Source organism: Euprymna scolopes, chromosome 3, assembly GCF_053919585.1.
Source record: "Euprymna scolopes isolate OS-2025 chromosome 3, ASM5391958v1, whole genome shotgun sequence".
Classification (NCBI taxonomy): Eukaryota; Metazoa; Mollusca; class Cephalopoda; order Sepiida; family Sepiolidae; genus Euprymna; species Euprymna scolopes.
In genome coordinates, this window is record NC_136484.1 from 49,278,271 (window position 1) to 49,304,656 (window position 26,386).

The 26,386-nt window shown below is 35.4% G+C and overlaps 1 protein-coding gene across 5 annotated transcripts in view; it reads right to left on the minus strand.

The window, feature by feature from the left end:
- The window catches only part of LOC145254880 (uncharacterized), an 814,065-nt gene that overhangs the window by 71,108 nt on the left and 716,571 nt on the right, over positions 1–26,386 (minus strand). The window contains exon 1 of one of the 5 annotated variants that reach the window (XM_080113795.1): positions 6,624–6,828. The exons of the other annotated variants lie outside the window; for them this stretch is intronic. The gene's annotated coding sequence lies outside the window, so the exon portion shown is untranslated. Of the gene's footprint in view, positions 1–6,623; positions 6,829–26,386 lie in introns of those variants that run through there. 5 annotated transcript variants of the gene reach the window in all.

A 26,386-nucleotide genomic window follows, 5' to 3' on the forward strand; every position in this document is an offset into this window, starting at 1 on the left:
GTAGTTCGTAGTGGACGGACTTTGTTAACAGTGTCCACGAACTTGCTGATTTTAATTCTCGAATTTTTAATCGACTTTTCATCGACTCTACATATTTTAACTTATCATGACCTAACGCCGATGTAGCAGTTAACAAACTATTTACTATAAGCGGATCAATGCCTGGTGCCAAAGTGATTCGGCCACATTGACCAATCGGTTGGCAGGGCGCATTGATTTGAGCTGTCCCCTTAAGGACTATTTTTAGCCCTTTGGAATCTCAGCTGCGATCGCCAGAGAGACGCCAGCAAGCGACTTATACAGACCTCTCTCACTCACCCCTCCCACTGCTACTTGTTGACAACTGCAGTCTGATGGCAGACGACACCTTCAAACAGACATTTATACTTTCTTTCTTTCTCTCCAGTCTGAGATACAATCTCGCCTTTTTTAAATAAACCCTTTATTATTATTTTGTTAAAAGCAATGTCGTTTGGCCTTGTGTTTATTTAAGTAATTATTAGGAGAGAAATGCACTACATTTCCCTCCTCCTCCTATACGGTTTACTGTATATTTTAGTTTTAACTTTTAATTCTCATTTTCGCTCCTTCGCACTTTTACTTCAACACCTGAATATGATTCGTGGACAAATCGAAAGCGCTCGTGACAGCAACAACTATGGCACTTTTATTAATATTTTTGATTTTATTACAAAAAAGATTATACGGAAAATCGAAAAATTAAAAAAAAGAATCATAAAGCAAAGTGTCTCCGTTGCATTTAATAATATTTTCTTGAATATACATATATATATACTAGTAAGGAGACCCGACGCAGTCCGGGATCGAATGATGATCAACAAATGTTTCACACTCCCTTATCTTCTTTGTCATCAAAGTTTTTGTCATCGAAATTTTTCAATCAAATCGATTGATTGCCTGCTCTAGTTGTGAACCTATCGTGGTGCGCCAAGAGGAAGCTTTACATGCTTCCCCAAAGTGACTTAGTTCATAATACATTATAGTCTACATTGCACTGTAGAGAACCTACTTTTGATTTTATAAAATTAATCTTATATATAATGGCTTGAATTTAAGTTTTAAATGCAGAAGTCAAGTATCATGGTCCAATTATGCTCTAAACATTATGCTCTGTCGTATCAAAGAACCTACTGTTGATTTTATATGCCTGGTCTTACTGCTTGTGCGGTGTCAATGGCTTGAATTTAAGTTTAAAATGAAGGTACTAGTGCACTTATTGAACCGTGCTGAAATAACGTTACTATTTAGAAACCCATTTTTAACATGGGAAGAGGAGGGTGTTTTTTTAAAAAATTATTCTATACTTTCATCTAACAATTTAATTAAAAAAAAAAGATGTAGTAAAACTTGAAAATACTATTTAAGAATAGCGCGGTTCAATAAGTGCACACAAGCACCAAAATGAAAAAGTTAAGTATCATTTGTGCAATTATGCTTTAATCAGAAACAGTTATTTCGAACGCGCTCCTGTCATATCAAAGAACCTACTGTTGATTTTATATGTCGAGCCTTTTGGCTTGTCTTGTAATAAAACTTCTCAAATGCACTTGTGATGTAAAGCTGTATAAGGTGCGTTGGTCAAAATCGCCTGTTCTTTTTCTTTTTAAAAAATAGAATAGAACACAAACACACACGCACGCATACACACACACACACACACACACACACACACACACACACACACACACACACATATATATACATATATATATGTAATAGGACAACAAGAGTATGAAATGAAGGCACAAAACTATATATTGGTAGATATAGAATGGATCATTTATTGAATAATGGAATACAGGCAAAATTTGGGGGATAGGAGGGACTCTTTATGCCAGGGCATTTCGAAGCCTAATGCTTCTCATCAGAAGAGTAGAGAAGGTGCTAGGTAGCATGGGGAAGATGCAGCGTCTAGCGTAAGGTTCATTAGGGACGAAAAAAAGGTTAAAAGGAATTATAGAATGTTGGGGGAAGCTTTATTGAATTCTAAATAAATAAGGAGAAGCTTGTTATATATAGTATGATATATAAGATTGTATATGGTCTTTAACATAGTGTTGAAATTAAGGGATATATGTATTAGGTTAAATTGGGGGTGTATTGTTGCTGCATGGTAATTTATTTTAACGGTTTGTGGGATGTCTACTTTCTATGGAGTGGTAATTTTGATTGGTTCCACCTAAACGGAAAATGGCGGCTATAAAATCGCTTATAATTGGGGGGGGGGGTATGTAAGGTTGTAAAACTGAAAGGTAATATGCGGCAATATATTTATAAGTTTTTTCTGTTATGATATAGGGAGTATGATTATAAGGGGGCGGTCGGAGATTAAGATGGCAATGACTATGAGTGCGTTTAACTTGATGCAAAAGGTTAAGGATACATATAGATGGCAAAGTGGAGGAGTAAGAACACTTTTACTACTTATGAGAGTGGTAAAAAATATACCAAATAATAGTAGGGTAATTATAATAGTACGAAAACTAATAATAATGAAAATTATAATAATAGTACTAACAATAAAGATGAAAATAAAATAGAAGTAAAATTGAAGATAAAAATAAAGATAAAGACAAAATAAATGATAAACATTAAAAATAAACATTAAAGATAATATTACCAATAGTTGTGATAAAAGTAAATTCAAAGTTAATGTTAATAACAGTGAAAATGAAGAAAATGGTAGCGGTTATGGTAGCAATGATGGGGATAATAACGGGGATAATAATAATAACAGTAATTATAATGATGATTATAATAATAAAAAAAAATAAAATAATAATAATAATAATAATAATAAAAATAAAAATAATAATAATAATAATAATAATAATAATAATAATAATAATAATAACAGTAATAGCGAAATTAATTAAATTGCAACCAAACCACCAATTAGCACACGATGCAACGAGAATATAACCTAAACAATATAAAACCTAGGCCCAATGAAAAAATAGCTTAGAGTCCCTTCTATCCCCCAAATTTTGCCTGTATTCCATTATTCAATAAATGATCCATTCTATATCTACCAATATATAGTTTTGTGTCTTCATTTCATACTCTTGTTGTCCTATTGTATAAGCTCCAATAATAATTGTTGAGCTTGGAATTATCCGGATAAGTCTCCTTTTGTGGAACTGAACTTTCTCTTTTCCTCTTAGACATTAAGCTACACACACACACACACACACACACACATATATATATACATGCCAAGTTGAAGGTGTTCAAAAGGGAAGACTCATGAGTTAAAACGAGGTTATTAAGACTGCTCAATAAAAAAAGGGCAAAATATAATATTTTTATTATTTATATAGACAAATATTACATAGTCGCTACACTGAACATGCTAATGTTTCGGAGCAATTAGTTTATTAAAAAAAAACAAAAGTTCTTCGTCAGGCGATAGAAATAAAGTTTATCTGCTATTCAAAGCATCTGGTTCTTAAATGAAAGAAGTGAAACATTTTTTTTATAAAAATAAAATGTTAAATCGTTAACTTGAAGTGTGCAGGGTGATATATTAAGTGACATTTTAGACTTAAAAATAGAAGGCGATGTGGGGAAAGGGGATGTCAAAGCTTAATAAGATAAAAGAGAAGGATAGAAAGAGATAAACGAGAGAGATATATAAAACGAATTCTCACGAGAATGAAACGCGGAATAATATGTGTAGCTTAATTGGCATAGATATTTTCATAACTAACTAACTAACTAACTAACTAACTAACTAACTAACTAACTATATATATATATATATATATATATATATATATATATATATATATACATATATACTAAGTTATAAAATATATATGGCAATTAAACTACACAGAATATTCTGCGTTTCATCCATGCTAGGATTCATCAGGTATAAGTCTAATGAATCCTAGCGTGAATGAAATTGCTTACTACCTAGCTCTACCTACGTATTGAGCACTGTTGAAGTAAATACATAAAGTTTACGCATAAAATTATACTTTCGTATATTAATTTATGTGATTAAATGAAGCAATCATATATATATATATATATACACACACATATATATATACACACATATATATATATACATATATGTATACATATATACACACATATGTATATATATACACATATATATACACACATATACATACATACATACATATATATATATATATATATATATATATATATATATATATGTATATATATATATATATATATATATATATATATATATATATATATATTATATGGAAAAAAAATGAAGAAAAAACCTGTGGCCTTTTTAAGACATTTTCTAACGTTTCGTTCCATTTTCGAGGAACTTCCTTAGGAAATGATAAAGTAATTTACTATTAAAAGTACACCGAAAAACCACACACAAAAACTACTACATACACTTTTACTCACACCATAACAACAGAATAAAGTCTGGAATGATAATCGGCTTCTTTTTATATGTTTTCAGTATTTGCAGCCCTCAATATCTCGACGAAGAACTCCAACATATTACAAATTTACTAAAAACGTTAAAGTATCACACTTATTTTATATCAAATGCTAAGAAAAAAAAAGCCATAAAAATATTCTCCAATATAAATAAGCAGAAATATAACACACCTAATACTTCCCTATTAAATAGATATTTCCTCGTACCCACTCACGCCAACAACACTACAATTTATAATACACTGAACACATTAGGAATACGAACTGTGTAAAAACATCATTAACTATAGCTCATATATTGAAGACCACAAAGCACCCTTCCAGACCCCCGCAGCTAACGCCGGAATATATACCATCCACCGTAATGGCTGTCATCAAATATATGCAGGAGAAACCCTACGAGATTTGAGGAAAAGACTTGCAGAACATGAAAGAGAAATAAAAAATGGCAATCCTCTGAACGCACTTTTTCGCCCATGTTTCAGACCAAAATAACTCCTTAAGTTTCACAAACGCTAAAACAGTTAAATTTGCTCATGATAAAACCCTGAATCGACGCTAATTATGAATTCCGATACCATCAAACAAAGGAACGGTTTTTACGATTTATCCCCATATCATAAGTCATTTGGTGATCAAAGAAAATAACATGGATTTGAAACCTGATTAGTTTCGTTTACATAATTTTTTTTTTACATCGCTTTCCCTATTTGTGCATAATAATAATAAAAACTAAATAAATAAAATGTATATATAAATATCTCACTTTTCATAGGGGTTTCCTCTCATCTTGTTATTTTATTTCTTCAATCATCTCTTATTTCCAGAGGAAGTTCCTCAAAAATGGGGACGAAACGTGGAAAATTTCTTAAGGCCACAGGCTTTTTCTTCCTTTTTTCCCATAACATCATAACATCACACCTACTTTTACTTTCATATATATATATATATATATATATATATATATATATATATATATATATATATATATATGTATATATGTTATATATATTATATATATATATATATATATATATATATATATATATATATATATATGTGTGTGTGTGTGTGTGTGTGTTATAAATTCCTTTAGTTGTGAATCAATTGATAAAAAGGCTCGAGTAAGTTTAGCTTTGAACTGAAACATGCATGCACATATGTAGTTAATAATGCTTGAAAGTAATTTATACTATAATACAACTCTACCTGCTATTTTATAAACACTGGAGTTTCATTGGATTTGCATCTAGAGAACAACAACAATACCGTGACAGATATTGGGTGGGTTTCTAACAGTATTTTGTATATTTTTGTTATTTTCAAGTCAGTTTTAAAACTTTAGATATTTCGGTGTCAAGTCGCGGCCATTATGTTTTTGTTCTCACCTAACGCTCGACACTATGTGTTTGCTTTTTTTTAAATTTTGTTTCGAACCGAATAAACGTTTTTAAGTGAGTAAACCCACTAAAAACTTATCCAGTTAGGTAGACAAGTAACTTTTTACTAACATTTATTTGTTATATATTTGTTTTTTGACAACTTTTTTGTATCTGTCGATTGTAATACAAACCCGATGTCGCTATTTACTTGCTGCTTCACGAGGACAAAGTTTGTATTTAATGTGGACAAAGTCCAGTTCCCCCCGCCCCAAAGGTTCTCTGAATTTGAACAAAAATCAAAATTGCCTCAGTCTACGATGATTTCTCTTTCACTGACTGAAATCTGAATAGATGACGTTTAATATCAGAACAGATACTACACTTTCGCTTCTAGCTAAAGACCAACTAACTGTTGAAAAATGTTCTGTCGGGATAGGATTAGGGTTATTCTACCGCGAGGTAAAAGTATCAGGTTGAGAAACTGGCGCGATCTATCCTTCTCTCGAGGGTAGATTGGAGTCTCTTAAGTCGTGGTAGGCACCCTGTCTAGTGATGGCGTCACGATAAAAAATACCCTTGATAGCCCTGGCAAAGCATCAGGTATTCACGTATTCAGCTACCGACAAGATTCGAATTACACTACAAACTCGTGCAGTGAGTTCAATCTCGGCTACGGCCGCGCTGGATAGGGTTATTGTAGAAAACAGATACCCCCCCCCCCGCGCTAAAACAAACAAACAAAAAAAAAAAACAAAAACAAAAAAAAAACAAATCACTTACAAATAGCTGCATCGTTTAGTTAATCGAATCCTTCCGGTTTGATTAGATTTTTGTTAGGAGTATGATGGATGGATTTGTATTGTTAAATGTATCGTTTTTATTTTTTTATTTTTTTACTTTCCAATTTCAGTATTGGAAAAATTTCGCCAACTCCAGCCAGCCTTTTTAGCCGAATATGTAATTATGAAACTCAGAGGAGAAATGCCGTTATTTTAGAACGCGTGCAAGAATGACGTTGCATTGTTTTAAAACTGGTCTCAACCGTTTTTTTTTCTCGTCGCGTGGACAACATTATTACAATGTATTTTCAAATCTATATGGACGAAATACATTTGCTTGCAAGAGAGAGAGAGAGAGAGAGAGAGAGAGAGAGAGAGAGAGAGAGAGAGAGAGAAACGAAACATATTTTGATCTTTTATGTGTTTAATCACTAGGGTTGTGACAACAGCATATTCTTTTCATTCTTCTGACTCTCGACTATATATCCGATACAGGTACACACAGTTAATGAACCAAGAACCACACCAGTCTACACAACATATAAGATATTAACGGATATATACTCAAGAGTCAAAACAATGAAAAGAATATGCTTTTTTTTAATTTTTTTTTTTTATTACATTTTCACCCCAAACAAGGCACATTGCCACTTTGGTGTAGTGGGCTACTATCAGGGGAAACATCTACTGGGGTACTATGTAGGGATTAGGGCAGCGAGATGTTGGTTCACGTTGCACTTGAACTTATGCATGTCAGTACAGTTGGGGAAGCAGTGACCTGGAATGGAATTCCAAAGTCTAGCAGTTCTGGGGAAGAAACTACTGGAGTAGAAAGATCTTTTACATCTAGGAATCTCTACAGTGTGGGGGTGGGATTTTGCAGCTTGTCGGGTCTGTCGAGGGTGTTCACGTCGTGGGGGCACAAGTGCTTGCAGTTCATCAGAGCATTCACCATTATAATACTTGTAAAACAGGCAGAGGGCTGCAACGTTTCGACGATGGGACAGAGGCTGAAGCTTAGATGCCAGTTTAGGGCCTATTAGATTTGCGACTCTCTTTTGAACTCTGTCAAGGAGCGAGAGACTAGTAGCCGATGCACCAGCCCAAATATGACAGCAATACTCCATACATGGGCGAATAGTGGCCTTATAGAGGTACAGGATACTTTCGGGTGTTAGAAGTTTTCTAGCACGGTAGAGAGAGCCCACCTTCCTCGCAGCGGCCCTGGCAATGCCCTCGATGTAATTGTTCCAACTCATGTTTCCTGTGAACGTTAGGCCAAGGAGCTTGAGAGACGTACTCTCAGATAAAGAGTCGTTGGCCATTGCTATAGGTAGTAGAAAGGTTTCTTGTAATTATTGAATGAAACCAGTTTTGTCTTGGCGGCATTGAACGTGACCATCCATTTTTGTCCCCATTCCACTACTGATTGGAGGTCATCCTCTAGTGTTTCTGCCATTACTTTAGATATATGTTCATTTGTTTTCCTGCGTGCCTGCTATAGAGTGTGGTGTCATCAGCATATATACCCATCTCAGAGGCAATTTTGTCGGGGAGGTCATTTATGAATATCAGGAACAGCAGAGGTCCAAGGATAGATCCCTGGGACACTCCCACATTTATATCATATTGTTTAGATGTACGACCGTCGAGGACAACCTGGATTTTTCTCTTATCTAAGAAGGATTTAATTATGTTAAGTATTCTACCAGTGATACCGTATAATCTAATCTTCCTGAGGAGACCCTCATGCCATACCCTGTCAAAAGCCTTAGATATATCTAAAGCTACCGCTCTGCCCTCTCCCGCTTTGTCCAGTGAATGGTATATGCGTTCAGAGATTACAGTGAGGATGTCTGCCATGGAACGGGCTTGTCTAAATCCATATTGTTGGTCGGTCAGATGTTTAGCATCTGTAAGGTGCTGGACTAGAGCATGGTTAATTAAGGTCTCAAATATTTTGGCAAAAAGTGGGAGGAGGCTAATAGGGCGATAATTTGATGGGTCAGTTCTTTCGCCAGAATTCTTGAATACTGGTACCACAGAAGCAGTTTTCCAACAGCCCTATTAATCACACAGCCGCCCAAATACATAGCATATAAAACTGGCGTTTAAACCGGATATTATTATTATTATGACGATGATATATTTCTCAGTTTTAAGATTGAGATTTCCTTGAAAAAAAAAACCCCAAAAAAACAAAAACAAAAAAACTTGCATTTTAACATTGTTCCAATAAGCCACAATTTGCAATTAACTCATCCAAATGATTCTTCTCTTACGAAACTTCTATCTATTGATTATACCGTCTCTAAGTGTATGCTGTTTGACCCTTCCTCTTTTATTTCATAATGTATCTATCACTCTCGCTTCCATAATTTTGCCTCTGTTTATTAACAATCAAAGGTAATGAAGAAAGGAAAGACTAAAATGATTAGAATAATGTATCAAACAAAAGAGAATATCACCAGTCGTAGTAATACTATTTAACCTGGAGAGAAAGAAAGAGAGAGGGGATAGAGTGTGTGAGAGAGAGAAGGCTAATTTTGGATATTGGATTTTTACTTTTATATTTAACTGGCTTTGATTCAAACGATTTAACTCGAGTTCGATGGGTGACCCAACGGCGGACCATTTTCTTTTTAATTATCTATGCAGTAGAATCCTGGGATACAGCATTAAGAATTAGTAACATAATACAGTACAGTACATAATGCACATGTATATAAGCAAATAACATAAATAACACCGTAAAGCGGGGCAAATACCGTAACCAGGGTCCGGAATAACATCGTATTCCACATCGTAACCTGAAAAATACCGTATCCTAGGACCACCGTATTCTGGGGTTCTACTGTATGCATATAGGTTACCGAGTTCAACATATATATATATATATATATATATATATATATATATATATATATATATATATATGTATATATATAAGCAGGATAAGACGCTGAATTCAGATGAAAAATCCTGATAGATATTACTTGAAGTAATACTTTCAAGGTGATCCTAGCCAAAAAGGAAAAGCTTCCTTGCGATAATGGACTGCCCAGGTTGTATCAACTTCTCTTTTCGTATAATTTTTTCCATATAATTATCCACAACCACTCAAAAAACTATTTTCAATAATTGTACTGAAAAGCAAAATAAACGTTCATTCACAGCTGAACATTTTGCTAACCGCATTTCATTTCCTCTGATGATATGAGCCATTATTGAAAATCCATGGATTAAGAAAATTACCATAACCCCTTCTATATATATTCCTTTTGTCAAACAATAAATTCTTAATTCGAATATATGCGTCTATATGTTGTTTTTTCAGAATTTAAAATTTAACCACCAAACTTATATATATATATATATATATATATATATATATATATATATATATATATATATATATATATATGTATAAGGAGTGAAAAAATACCAGCGGTGGTTGACGTTATGTTTTAAGAAAAATAGAAAAACCGAATGAAATTAAAAAAATCAACGTTTCGTCCTTATTTCAGAGGACATCTTCAGGATAATTGAAATAAAAATGTAAGAAAAGAAAAAGTCATAGATCGTGCGAAAAAGGCAGTTTTTGAATCCTACCCATGTCGGGAAGGACAAATATGTGTGCGTATCATATATATATATGCAAAAGTCATTCATTTAAATGTAGTATTCTTCTATTTTAAGTTATGTTGACTAAAGAAGGATCCAGAGAGGGGAAAAATAGGAACATACGCACACATATTTGTCCTTCCCGACATGGGTAGGATTCAAAAACTGTCTTTTTCGCACGATCTATGACTTTTTCTTTTCTTACATTTTTATTTCAATTATCCTGAAGATGTCCTCTGAAATAAGGACGAAACGTTGATTTTTTTAATTTCATTCGGTTTTTCTATTTTTCTTAAAACATATATATATATATATATATATATATATATATATATATATATATATATATATATGCAAAAGTCATTCATTTAAATGTAGCATTCTTCTATTTTAAGTTATGTTGACTAAAGAAGGATCCAGAGAGGGGAAAAATAGGAAATGTCCTGAAAGAAGGAATCCAGAAGTAAACGCAGGAGCGATATATCAACAGCCAAACCTGCTCATATTCACCCATTATATATTTGGTTGAGAAATTAGTGCGGTCTATCCTTCTCTCGAGGGTAGATGGGACACCCCATCTAGTGATGGCGTCACGATAAATAATATCCTTGATAGCCTTGGCGAAGCATCAAGTATTCAGCTACCGACAAGATTCCAATTACACTACAAACTCGTGTAGTGGTTCAATCCCTGCTATGGTCGCGCTGGATGGATGGATATAATATAGGTAGGTCTCAATAACTGTTTAACTTCTTTGAAATTCTATTCTCTAGTTTGTTCATCACATGATCTGCTCAGCCAATCACGATTTAGTATCATCATCATCATCATCATCATCATGATCGTTGTCGCCGTTATCCGTGTAATGTCTCATTTACATACTGGCATGTATTGGACGTCGGGTTAGAAACAAACTTCCGAACTAATCTATCTCGGATCTTTACACCCTTTTCCTTCAAATCAATCCTTATCAGTTTCTCGTATGTGTTCTTTGGTTTTCCCCTGCTAACTGACCTTGCTACCTCAACTGATCCACATCTACTAACCGAAACACTATTTCAACTTAAGTATGGTAGACGGAAGGAAACTGCTATTTCAAACTTAAATGTGACAGACCAAAGCAAGTGCTATTTCAAACTTAAGCGTTGACCAAAATGTTATCTCAAACTTAAGCATGATATGCTTTTTTTTTTTTGAATTGTTCGGATTGCTTTCTACATCTTAGTTTTTATTTTCACATCATTTCAATCGATGTAATCTGTGACCTTCTTCAGGTGTATCTTTTTTAAACTTGTGAATCTTTATGTCGAACTCGGGAATCTATACTTTAGATAAAATTTTTTTAAATAAAAAATTCCATATAGGTTCCCGAATTCAACATAAAGATTCCCAAGTTTTTTTTAAAACAAAAGCACCTGATGAACGTGGAATATTACATCGGCCAAAACGTTGTGAAAATAAAAATCAGAATTAGAATAATAGTCCAAATCATCATAATCTAAAAAAAATAATTTCGAAACTTAAGCGTGGCAGATCAAATTTAACTTTGTTCAAACTTCTTCACTTATCATTCACACGTAACATGAATTGGAACAAATACATTGAGGACATTGCCAAAGCTGCTGCAAAGAAGGTGGGTTTCCTCTACCGTGCTAGAAAAATATTTGCACCTGAGGGTATCCTGCAGCTCTACAAAGTGACAATTTGCCCATGCATAGAATAGTGTTGCCACATCTGGGCTGGTGCATCCACCACTAGTCTTTCCTTCTTAGACAGTGTCCAAAAAAGAATCTCCAATCAAATAGTAATGCCCCTGACCCACTTCCCATAGCAGTAGAGCAACGAAACTTGGCTCAGTTATTAGTCTTTCTCTACATAGGAACCACACACACTTATGCATTTCTCCCATCGTTTGATGCAGCTCTGGAGACTGTTTTTGTAGAACACCCCAGGTTGGTCCTCCAACCATAACGTGACTTCAGAAATCAAGGCTGCATCATCTGGGAAACGCTTTCCTTTCAAAAACAACTTCATGACTGGGAAGAGGTGAAAGTCAAAGGGTGCAAGGTCAGGAGAGTAGGGAGGATGGGGAAGTATTTCATAACCACACACCCGTGTTTCTTATCTGGTGACATGCGAGTTGTGGACCGGAGTGTTGTCCTGCAGGAGGAGGGTACCTTTGCTGATCTTGCCTCACTTCTTGATTTTGATAGCTTCCCTTAATTTCCTCAAAAGTGAAGCATAATAGGCTCCTGTAATTGTGGTACCCTTTGCCAGGAAATCTGTCATCACTACTCCATCCTGGTCCCAGAAGACTGTGAGCAGCCGAGGGCTGCACCCTTGCCTACTTTGGAGGTTGTGAGTCCAAGTGTTTCCACTGCATTGACTGGGCTTTGGTCTCTGGATCATAGTGATGGACCCAGGTTTCATCCTGTGTAATCAGTCTTTTGAAAAACTTTGACTCATTTTCTTGGCACATCTCCAAATTCATCCTCAAGCACTCGACGCGTTCTCGCTTCTGGAATGGTGTGAGCAACCTGGGAATCCATCTGGCAGACACCATCTGGCAGACATATGCAAATGGCCATGAATGATAGTTTCCACAGACCCTGTACTAATCTTGACATTTTGGGCTATTTGGCGAATAAAGAATTCTACAAGCGAGGCATTTATAAAACTTATTCATATTTCACATCAAAACCTGAAGAATTTTACCAGCGAGGCATTTATTTTGACAGATGGAATCGAGTTATAGAGACCAAAGACTGGAATGGTTATGAATAAATATTTTTAAAAAAAGTTTTTCATTTTTAGATGAAATTTTAAATCAGTAAAAACTTTTGCTCCGACCTAATAAAAACATGTTTAAGCAATAAAAATATTCTTTCAATATTTATGACAGACTGACAGACAGATTGATGTAACATCTTAAAGAAATGCGTGGACGCGTCTAAAAAAAGCCAACAAAGCTTATAAAAATCGAAACAACAAAAGGAAACCTCATCTGCTATAATTTTTTTTATTGTCGTTTTCAATGGCTAACAAAAATGTCGCCTGTTTATCTTCAAGATTTGCATAAACCAGAAATAAAAGACCAATTTAAAAAAGTTGCAGGCGATTATAAAAAAATAATAAACGAAACCAAAAAATGTGGTCACTTGCAATTTATTTTTCCTCGTTTCGAATATTTTACAACCTTTTTAAAAATTTTTGAATTTATTTATGAATGAAGTAGAAAGACAAATACAATTTCTAAATGGCTTTATTAACGGCGCCATATTTGTCAATATCAATTTTGATAGGACTATAGTTGATTTCGTATTCGTTCATGTCTCTCAACCAGAAGAGACAACATCGATATAATAATTCTACTCATTCATCTGTTAGTAACGTAGTGCGTCTGCAACGCTGTCGATATGCATTGACTAATTCAAAGTAAATTTCATTATGAAATCTTGTGCTATGTTTAAAGTAAATGTGTGATGATGCAGTCGGTATGATCATAGATTGTGTAGTCGGTATGACATGCTCTTGTCCTAGTATCACTATTAGCTAAATATATTTGCTTACATAAATCTGACATTATGTTGAAAACAGAAAAGGTTTATGACAAAGTGTAATGGAGGTCCAAACGTTTGACTCTACTTGAAATAAGGTAGAATTTGTTGAGAAAGAAAGTCAATAATATTTAGTTGGATATGACGCCAGACAAATGATCAAGACAGTAGCAGGTTCAATTTTGGATACTTCGAAAGAAGCTGCTGAAGTGAGATGTGTTTAAGATAGTCTAACAAAATGATAATAAGTAAGTCAATCTTGCAACCTACTGGATGATCATGGTCTAATAAATCATTCATCTTCTAAGATCATATCGTTGAATTGAAGTAACAAGAATGTCAGATGGCTTTTATTGCAGCTAACAGAATTGCCCCCTGTCCTTGGAGAAAACAAGGCACATAATAATTAATAATATTTATTTAAACAATTTTCATGGCCAGTACAAAAAAAAAAAATTTAATTATAAATACTCCTGGGCAATATCGGGTCGACGCAGCTAACACACACACACACACACACACACACACACACACACACACACACACACACACACACACATGATGTAAATTTATTCTTTTTTTGGGGGGGTGGGGGACATAACAGTCGCTCCACATACAGAAATTGCTAGATAATTTTTAAGGAAAAAGCAATGATAATATTCGTACACACGTTTATAATCATCATATAAATTAGACACCAAATAAAATAAAAATATCGTTATTTTCATGGCAAGTGCTCGTCTGAGCTTCAATCCGTGGTCACTTCTTGCCAGACACTCACAAAATAACACTCGTATAGCTACAACAACCATCAACAGTTTCCCTCACTCTCTACTCTGTCTGTGCCTAAATCTAAATGCAAATTCCATGAACAGAGCTCCTTTCCTAGAACTGCCTGCCTGTAGAACTCTGTTCTGTTGGCCTGCTTTCCAGCTGACTACAATATGGTCGTCTTCAAGTCTAATGTAAATAAGTTCTTGTTGAACAACCCTGCCTATCCCATTTCCACCACAAACTATTAATACGCTGTTCTCTCAGTGACTACCATACCTTATCCTCAAGAGGCTTTTGGGCTTTGATAAGTGGTGATTCCCATGTAATATATTGTTGTGTTCATAGAAATGGGATATCCGGATTGTTGGATATTCTAATAACAAACAGACAAGCTCATTATATTTTTAAACACTATTTATTTGTGGCAGAAACTGATTACAGATGATATTGAATGCCAGGCGAAGTCTGCCATGTTGCTTTTTCTCTCCTGGAAAAATATCTATAAGGGACGATAACTCTTACTTTCTTTACTTAGAGTTATTCCCCCTTTTAACACGCGCGTGCGCACACACACATACACACACACATATATATATATATATATATACATATAAAGTAAGTTATAAAATATATATAGCAATTAAGCTACACTGAATATTCCGCGTTTCATCCACGCTAGGATTCATCAGGCTTATTGAATCCTAGCGTGGATGAAATGTGGAATATTCTGTGTAGCTTAATTGCCATATATGTTTTATAACTTACTACCTAGCTCTATCTACGTATTAAGCACTGTTGAAGTAAATACTTGAAGTTTATGCATAAATTTATACTTTTGTATATTAATTTATCTGATTAAATTAAGTAATCATATCTCTCTCTCTCTATATATATATCTATATATATATATACACACACACACATATATATATATATATATATATATATATATATATATATATGTGTGTGTGTGTGTGTGTGTGTGTGTGTCAGTGTGTGTGTGTGTGTGTTAGTATTAATAACTAGTTTTATACCTACGGACACTAGTATTCATGCTTTTGAAATCACCAATGCAATAAGTGACAGGGAGGTTCGAACAGCTACAAAGTCACCTTTGACTCTGTTTGCTAGCAAATTACCTCCTGGCCAGTGATATATATATATATATATATATATATATATATATATATATATATATATATATATATATCTTATTAATATTTTTTACCAACATTGTTTATATATTAAAATTCGGTACTGTTCATATACCAATAAATAGTACACACGTTTAGAAACGGGACCCACACGTTGTATGCAGTCTACATCGCAAGGAACATAGGACAAATAATAACTCGACTCATTTTTTTTTTGTAACCACGACATTTATTTCTTCATTCTCCCGCCATGCGTGACTTCTCGTTAAGTCTGTGACCTCTCTCATGTCATCGTCTTCTTTAACGTGCTCTCTCTCTCTCTCTCTCTCTCTCTCTCTCTCCCCTTTTTATAGTCTTTTTCCTAACAGTGACGCCATTTCGCATTTTGTATGCATTTGCATATGTGCGTCCACGTTCTGTAATACATTTAGTTTTGATTCAGGTGTCTATTGATATAGATACAAGTGTATAGAGTAAGATTTAAAAAAAAAAGACATTTAATTTAAGAAAATTAAATGTTCTTTTTTCCATAAAAGAAATACATTTTGGCTCCTCTCCTAACTATATCCAATTGTGAGGCCCCGGCTTGCGAGCTTTGGGGAGTGTCGAGCCACCCTTTAATTGCCATTTTTCCCAGGTCCACTCTGACCCGGGGTGATAATATCTGTTAGGGTCCCAACTATGGGTTAAATAGAAACCGTCGCGAAAATAACAAATATATTCTATTAATAAATTTTTTCTTCAAAATCACTGGATTCAGCATTAAATAACCTGAAAAGGGTTGATATGCCGTAAAACAAAAACAACCAACCAACCAAATCTTCCTTAGTCTAGTCTTGTTCTTCGCAAACGGTGATCACAATTCCTTTTTTGGGGGACATCCTATAACACAATAAAGAAACAACAATGAAAAAATAAGCAATTCAATGCGTGCCTTGGATATCAGCCATTATTCTGCCGCACAAAATTCTAATCAGGTTATGTGCGGCCCAGAAGGGGAAGTCGTAATGTTGTCACATCTGACATCTTCTTCCTTTTCACACATAAATACAATTCGAACAAAGGAATATTTGACTATGTCCCCTACTTTGTTTTCATTCATATAATCTATTAATAACGTGTTTGCGCGCGCGCCTGCGTGAATATCTGTGTATACATGTCTGTGTGTTGTGACACATACATGTATACACAGGTATTCACGCACACACATATGCACACACATTATTGTACTCTCGTATATGCACGTGTGAATGTATGTTCAGGTGCGCACACGTCTGTTCTCTTTTTCGTTTTAATTTCCTTATCATTGTGTTTTTCCTGGAGATGGGGCATTCTACCGGATGCCAAACTTTCTCCCATTAGTTTAGTCACTCAAACCGAGAGATCTTTTAAAGATTCTAATCGCCCCTTTAAGTGCTATTGTTTGCAATTCTCTTGCACTTGGTTCACCGGGTATATTCGCCAGATAGTTTTTGAAATTCTTTTTCATTAGCCCGGGTGCTCTTGTAATGACTGGTATGATTGATACCTTCTTAAGATTCCAGTTTCTTTTCATGTCGTACATAAGACCTTGCTATTTTGTTATTTTCTCCCTCTCTACTCTGTTAAGGCCAGCATCATGTGTGTATGCGTGCGTATATAGTTGTCTTCCTTTTTTTTTTAATAGCATCTATGTGCCTGCTTCTATTCGTGTGCACTCACCATTCTGTGTCTGTATATATATGTTTGTGTATTTGTATGTGTGTTTTTTGTTTTTTTTTATAACATTTTCACCCCAAACAAGGCACATTGCCATTTTGGTGTAAGGGGCTACTATCAGAGACATAAGCTACTGGGACACTATTTAGGGAGTTTGGCAGCAAGATGTTGGTTCATGTTACACTTGAACTTCTGCATGTCAGTACAATTGGGGAAGCAGGGACCCGGAATGGAATTCCAAAGTTTAGCGGTTCTGGGGAAGAAACTACTGGAGTAGAAAGCTCTCTTATATCTAGGTATCTCTAGGTGTAGGGGTGGGATTTAGCTGCTTGTCGGGTTTGTCGAGGGTATTTACGTCGTGGGGGCACAAGTGCTTGCAGTTCATCAGAGCATTCACTATTAAAATACTTGTAGAACAGGGGAGGGATGCAACATTTCGTCGGTGGGACAGAGGCTGAAACTTAGATGACAATTCAGGACCTATCAAGTTGGAGACTCTCTTTTGGACCTTGTCTACGAGCGAGAGACTAGTAGCAGATGCACCAGCCCAAATATGACAACAATACTCCATACATGGGCGAATGGTGGCCTTATAGAGATACAGGATACTTTCGGGCGTTTGTAGCTTTCTAGCATGGTAGAGAAAGCCTACCTTCGTCGCAGTGGTCCTGGCAATGCTCTCAATGTAATTGTTCCAACTCATGTTTCTTGTAAACGTTAGACCGAGGAGTTTAAAAGATGCGCATGTGCATATATATGTGTACCCGTGTGTATGAGTCGTTTTTTATATGCATCTGTGCTTGCTTCTGTGTGTGTGTGTGTGTGTGTGCTTTTATGAGTGTTAACGGGCTTCTGCGTTTATATATGTTCGTCTGCATTTGTTAGTGTATTTGTGTATGCACACATGTGCATATATGTGTTTTACCTGAATAAATTTCAACTCAACCCAAACTCATTCCATTACTTTTTAAATATTTTTCAATAACATTTGCGTTGCGTTAAAAGGGAAATCAACAACATTACTTATAACTTTAAAGATTTGTAGAGAAAATATCAAAGCTGAAATAATCTCTCGAGATGAAAAAAAAAATGAACAATGAAGAAATAATAAAAAGTTTTTTTTTTTCAGATGGTGTTAAGCTGAGCCATTGCATTGTTTTTAATCTTCTCAGACTTCTAGCCCAGAAGATTAATTTTATTAAAAGAAGAAAAGAAAAATGTAATAGTAAGGTTGGTTCAATCTTAACAACTTGAAAAATAAATTTCAAAACTAACACATTTAATCAAGGAGCACACACACACACACACACACACACACACACACACACACACACACACACACACACACACACGATGTTTCCACATTCCACATATAGATATATATGTTATAGAGATATAATATTTTATGTATCGATTTTTAGTATTTACATCAACAGTGCTCAATACGTGAGTTGAGCTAGGTAATAAGTTATGAAAATATATTTATAGCAATTGTGCTTCAAGGAGACTTCCAAATTTAGCCTGGCAATTCAATCCAAGAATATGAGTCAAGCATGGTGGTGGCAATGTCATGGTCCGAGCCTGCATGAGTGCTGCAAGAGTTACATTTCATTGAGGGAAACATGAACTCCAACATGTACTGTCAAATACTGCAGCAGAGCATGATCCCCTCCCTCTAGAATTTAGGTCGCAGAGCAGTGTTCCAGCATGACCATCACACATCCAAGAAAACTTCTGCTTTACTGAACAGGCTGAGGGTAAAGGTGATGGACTGGCCAAGCATGTCTCCAGACTTGAACCCAATAGAACATCTTTGGGGCATCCTCAAGCAGGAGGTGGAAGTGTGCAAAGTTTCAAATATCCGCCAGCTCCGTGACGTCGTAATTGAAAAGTGGAAGAGCATTCCAATAGTTACACGTGAAGCTCTGGTAAACTCGATGCCCAGGAGAGTAAAGGCAGTTTTGGATAATAATGGTGGTCACACAAAATATTGAGAGTTGACATGTATGTTAATATTGACAACTTTTTATAAGGGGTGTACTCACTTTTGTTGCCGGGGATTTAGCTTTTAATGGATATATTTTAAGTTATTTTGAAGGGAAAATAAATTAACTCTGTTATATATACTACAGACAGACTACTTTTCATTGTGTCAAAAATCATTTTTTCTGTGTTGTCCCATCAAGAGATATACTTAAATATTTGAAGAAATGTGAGGGGTGTACTCACTTTTGTGATACACTGTATATATGTGCAAATTTAATGGTTCCTTTACTATTATCGTTTCTTCATTTATTATTTAGAATGATTTTAATGCATCTATGTAAACTTGCACATATATGCCAAATTGTATTATGGAATTCTTGTCATAAAAGAGAATTCCCAACATCACTAAAATTACTTTTTAATTTAGTAACTATCGTGGTAAGACTTTTAGGGTTTGGGGTCACCATTTTAGGGTTTGGGCTTTTGGGGCACAACCTAAGAAAATAAACAATTCAACACAAGCTTCTGATACAACGAACGCAACAACTTCAATAAATGTAACAAAGAAAAGGGTTATTCAGGCGAATGTTCACAGGGAGATATTATCCCTGGGTAAAAACTGGAGTCTGGCCACCTGGTGCTATCACTGTCGTTATTCCCAGTGGGAATCGTTGATACCGGATGAAATAACACAGAGATGGAGAGAGAGCGGGGGGGGGGGGGTAAGGGTCCTATCTGCTTGGCGTCTCTCTCGGTAAGAAAGAGTTTTTTTCCTTCAAACTGGAAGCTGTCCGATTTCCTTAGGGGATAGAAAGGATCAATGCGCCGCACCCCTGATTGATCAGTATGTGGCCAAATAACACAGGGGAGAGGCATTGACTTGCGAAAGAAAATAGTTCCATTTGTTTCTGCTACAGACGGCACTTGCATTCAGCATTAACTCTGTACAACTTACATCATCAAGTGTTCTTGTCTCTCTATGGTAATATGGGGAGGGGTGGGCGTTCATACCAGCTAGGGATCCATTCAAAGCAATCTATCCGACAAACCAAGATCTGACTTGAGAGCACTGGGACCTCTTTTGACATGGTCTGATTCACTCCTAACAGGTGTATCCCCTCTTTTTTTTTTTTTTTTTTTTGAAGGAGGAATTGGTTTAATTCCATTCGCCTGAGTCGTTTCTACTGGGAGAATGCTGACAGGTTCGTTAATGCTATTTTGTTTTACAAACCAGACTGTTCCTTCAGGGAGCTGGCTTCTCCCATCTTCTGGTGTCAGATATATATAATATAATAGGATGCACATAAATACCAGCTTGAATGAACAAAGACCAGTTAATGGTTGTCGACTGACTTTTAATTTTATCACGTAGGTTTGAAATAAAGCCAAGTTTTATTTATAAAAAGGGTTACCAGTCTAGAGTAAGTGGAAACAACACGTTCAGTATACTGTAGTGATAATTAATTATTTTATGAAACAGGTTTGGATAAATGTTTTCAGGCATGAAATGTACCGAGTGGTTACTTCCTGAAACTAAATTGACCAAAAGAAAAACGATTCATTATTGATCTAAAGCCATCAACGCTGATGGAAAGTCAATTATTTGGGGATAAAATCAGTTTGAAGATATAAACCAATATTAACGACTATTGCCAACATTCCTGATGGCAATTGGTACAGACCACACACACCTGCACACACACACACACACACACACACACACACACACACACACACACACACGCAAAAAAAAAACCGGAAGAGGAAAAGAAAGGAGAGTAGAAAGTGGGCCTTGGCTTTACTTTCGGCAGCTTTGTAACTCTCGCTTCCTTTATTTTTTCCCTTAATCCTCATGTTCAGTGAGAGATGTTTTTGACAAAGGGGAAAGAATTGCTGTTTTCTGTTTCGAAATCTATCCATCTAGCACTTATCGTTGGCTAATTTTTAACCGTGAAGCAGTAGTTTTTTTTTAAAAAGCTTCTCACATCAAAATACCTTGTCTGGAGTGATTTCTCTACAAAAAAAAAAAAAAAAAAAAATCTAAATGGAAAGAAGAAAAGGAAATAATAAAGAAAATAAACAGAAACCATAACAGGCTATATCTATTTATTTGTTTGCTATGTTTGTTTGAGCATTACTTAAACATTTCTTTAATAAGGAGTCAACATTTGTCAAAGCCAAAAGCCACTCGAAGGTAGTGGTTAATGAGATGGATGGATTGTTAGTTGGATGATGAAGAACACCATTAGAAAATTATGAATGAAATGGATAAAAATTGTAATTTTTTTATGACGGCTTATGGCAAGTATTTGTTAACATTGAATGTAAAAATGACCAAGTTGCAGTCTACAGAGAAGCAGTCTCATAGTAATGTGTTCTATAGATAAAAAATACTTGAAAAGACACTCTGTTCATAGTAATTCCATTTAACGTTAGGTGCATGGATGGAGAAAGAAAAGTTCTTTGCAGTTGTGTTGGTAGGATGAGTTCTTACTGTGAATGCCCTACAAGAAAGGAACCAGAAATTGGAGCTCAGTCAAACAGCTTTTGCAGAAATAAGAATAGAGTAGAGAAAGACTAGCAATGTCTCTTCTATAAGAGGCTATAGAAAACAGATCATTTTCCCCACCAAATTGCAAAGTTGATCACTTCACCCCCAAATTGCGAAGTCAATCACTTTATCCACAAATTGCAAAGTCGATCACCTCAAGTTGATAATCTCACTCCAAATTGCAAAGTTGATCACCTTATCAACAAATTGCAAAATCGATCACCTCAACTTGATAATCTCACCCCCAAATTGCAAAGTTGATCACCTCAATCCCAAATTGCAAAGTTGATAATCTCACCCCCAAATTACAAACTTGATCACCTCAACTCCAAATTACGAAGTCAATCACTTTATCCACAAATTGCAAAGTCGATCACTTCAACTTGATAATCTCACCCCCAAATTACAAACTTGATCACCTCAACTCCAAATTACGAAGTCAATCACTTTATCCACAAATTGCAAAATCGATCACCTCAACTTGATAATCTCACCCCCAAATTGCAAAGTTGATCACCTCAACCTCAAATTGCAAAGTTAATTACCTCACCCCCAAACTGCAAAGTTGATCACTTCACCCCCAGATTCCAAAATCCATCAATTGCAAAATCGATTACCTCACCCTCAAATTTCAAAGTCGATCACCTCACCGCCAAATTGCAAAGTCGATCATCTCAAACCCAAATTGTCAAGTCAAGAAGGATATTCTGTGCACCACCTCCCCGAATGTGGAGCGATACTCCATCTTTGGACATATCTGACTCTTATAGAGATAGAAGATTGCATTAGAAGTCATACACTTTCTGGAGCAGTAGAATGAGCCAACTATTTTTCTAGCAACCTTAGCAACAGCTTTGAGGAAAGTCTTCCATTTTTAGCATTATTCCTATATCTGCCTTTAATACAAACAATAAAAATAAAAATAAACAACAATAAAAATACATGCAAAAATCTCTGGTTTCTTTTTTTAAAACATTCACAGCTAAAACTCATTCTTCTACCACAACGAAAAAAGACTTATTTCTTCTCCATGTGCCTAGCGCCAGGAGGAATTTTCATAGACTGACGTTTTCTAGAAGTTCCTCCTGTCTGTGGATACATTACCGCAGGACTGCTTCCTTGCAGACTATAATTTATCCATCCTAAAATTTAATGTCAACAGATAAACTTTTCTATAAGTAATCAATCTTAGTTTAATGCGTTCATCAATTTCGGTTGATAATTGTTTCATTCTATTAACCCTAATTTTTTATTAATAGAAGTCACCCCAAGTAACTTAATCGCATTAGCATTTGGGGATGTGGCATAAGAATGTCACAGACTCAAAAGCATATTTAAGGATGGATATCGAGTATAAAGGAAGTGAAACAGAGACGAAAGAGAGGATTGAAGAGAGAGAAGGAAAAGAAAACCGCTGCTGGCAGGTTGGTCAGTAACGGTTTGCAAATGCCAAAATCTGCTCCCTCTCCTTATTCCCCCGAAAAGTCGAACTTTGTAAAACTGTTACTCTGTACTGGTAACGAGTAGCTGTTTTGGTTATGTGAAATGACAAATTAAATATCTTTCTCCTCCACAAAGGAATGATGTTTGGACGCTATCATTTTCTTTTGCGACCTAGTCTACACACAACGTGTTGGGTTTGTTCGAATGAAACAGACAACTATATTACACCCAGACAAGGCATGAATCCACTCGATGTAAAGAGCTAACAAGAACGAAAGATGATTTTCGCAAAGAACAATAGATACCTTTTAACTTTGGTCTAAGGCCAATAGGTAGTAGGAAAACAATCAGAAGGATGAGAGTTCCACAAGCCGACAGTTCTTAGAAGGAACCTATTAGAATATGAAGTTGAATTAGAATGAGGTATCAAAACAGTGAATTGATAAAGACTACTAGACCAACAAGTCAAACGAGCTGGAACAAAAGAAGCAGAGAATAGATCAGACAATTTTGAAGAACACTTGCCATAATAGTATTTATAGAAACGATTGAGGCTTGCAGTATTATGTCTGCGAGAAAGATGTTACAAAAAATAAGAAAGGGCGGGTTCAATCAAATTACAGATGCGTTTCTGCATCTTATCAAGAACCTTCAAATGAGACATAGTATCACCAGATTCTCTTTTGTCCTGAAGTCCTCGCATTTCATAAGTAATGTTTCTGGCAAAGGAGGAAAAACTGCTATTTTCTGGACCAGAATTTATCCATTTAACTCTTATTATTGAGTCATTTTGGACCTTGAAGTAGGATATATTTTTTTTTAGCTTCAGGCATAGTTTGGAGCGGTTTCCATAAAAAATATGACAATAGTACTTATAGAATAGGAGACAACGAAATGGAGTTTCATTTTATATTCAAAAGCAACTTTATTTGTCATCTTCGTTAGTAGCATGTACAAGTGAGAAATGGGTTAGTAGGTGCAAGTGTTCTTGTGTAAAGATAGATTTAATATCATGCCGGCTGGTTGAAGGAGAGAATAGTTCAATTTACACATTTTTGTAGCCAGTAGTCGTCGGGATGAAGGAGGCTGATTAAAGGAGAAAGAAAGGGAAAGGTATTCAGTGGGTTTATGTGTTGTCGTGTGTGTGTATGTGTTGGTGTATCGACAAGAGCAGTTTCGTAGCATGATAAAGAAAGTTTGTTTGGGTACTGCACGTGTAAATAAATGTGAATTCGAAGAGAACCATTGTTAGCTTGTTGTACTCACATTCGGGCTGGGGGGGGGGGTAAAGCCCCAGGCTAATGTCTGCTGCCAGCTGAAGCCAGGAGGAAAGAAAGTTAAGAGTTTCAGATTTCACCTTTTATGTACTCGGTTATGTGATTGAGAGCTGGCTTGTGATTGGACAAGCCAGGGAGAAAATGGATTTAAAATCTCGAGCCGCGAGGATTAGCTCCTGCCTATGATGGTAGCAAGTTTCGGCTGCTACATACTCCATACATAGTCTGATAGTAGATTTGTAGAGATATAGAACGGCCTAAGCGACCCTTGACCTTGATAAGTGATGACCAAAATGTTAAAGAAAAATGATAAGAAAATTAACAAAAAAAAAAGTGCATTATTAATAATTCAATTTCTTCAGGTGTCTTACCCATCTGAGATTCAGCTACTATGGATGGTAGGCCTGTATGTCCAATATTTCCTAGTTGACAACTTTGTCCTGCCAAACCACATTCATATTCTCTCTGAGATGACATATCAAGTAGCCATTTAACTTCTATCACACTGTCGGTGGGGCAATGAATTCACTGATTTGTTATCCCATGCATATCTAATTCCCCTCCACCTGTGAAGACCCCCCCTCTCCCTCCAAGAACCGGGCTATCTGTCGGCCGTAGGTAGCAATCTGTGATGCCTTAGTAGTGTTATTCAGACTTTGCATGGTTCACCCAAGGATTACACTGCTGCAATATTTCTGATATAATGATGGGGTATAATTGAAGAAACTTGGAAGGTCCATTTATAGACACTGACGATAGAAACTGACCATTTAAATGGAGTTATATTCTGCTAGTAACCAACCAGAAACCAGAATCGCTCCATAAAAAAACTGGCTCTGTTAGAATTCCCGCACATAATTTTTTTTCTGTCCACACGAGAGAGCTCTTTGCCCTTCGTCTGCAAACTAAAGTTCAAGACTTATACAGATCAGCTACCCATCGAAAACTCTTTTTCATCTCCAGGACGAATATGTTTTTCTTTGGAGTGGAGTGAGGGGGGAGGGAGAGTCGTCTCTAGTTTTAGGCTTAAAAGATATAAAAAAAAACAAGCAAAAAAGTTAGTTGAACCGTAAGCCTGAATCCGGGATTAGGTTAGCATAAGGTTTCTTTTTAATTAAAATTATTACAATATTATTAAATCATTAATAATTATTAGTATTATGTTATGTTTGTTAACAGTTATTTGTATATTTGTTTTTGTTTTCTATTCTGCGTTGTTAACTACAATACGATTTTACCACTGTTTCAAACAGAAAACTGACCGACCGATTGACAGACAAAGCCTCCCAAAGAGATATAAGAACATTTTTTTTTTCCCAATAATCAATATGCACATTTTAGAAAATAATTTTGATTTTATTTTTGTTTTATTGCCTATTATATTTAAAAAAAAAAAATTCATTTTCTTTTATGTAAAAAAAAAAAGAAAGAAAAACTTTTTATCATTTCGCCGTTATTTATTGATCTTTTCAAAACATTAACTTGAATTAATTACTCGTTTGGGTAATCTAAACACCGAATAAAAACTGTCTTAATTGGTTTTATTTTCACCTAAAAAACAAAAATCAGTCAAAAGTAGCACAATCCTCATAAATCACTTATATCTCTACTATTATATAAAAGGAACTGTGTCTATATGTCTGTGAGTTCGTTCCCTATGGACTCGAAAACGGCTGGGCATATTTTTATGAAATTTCACA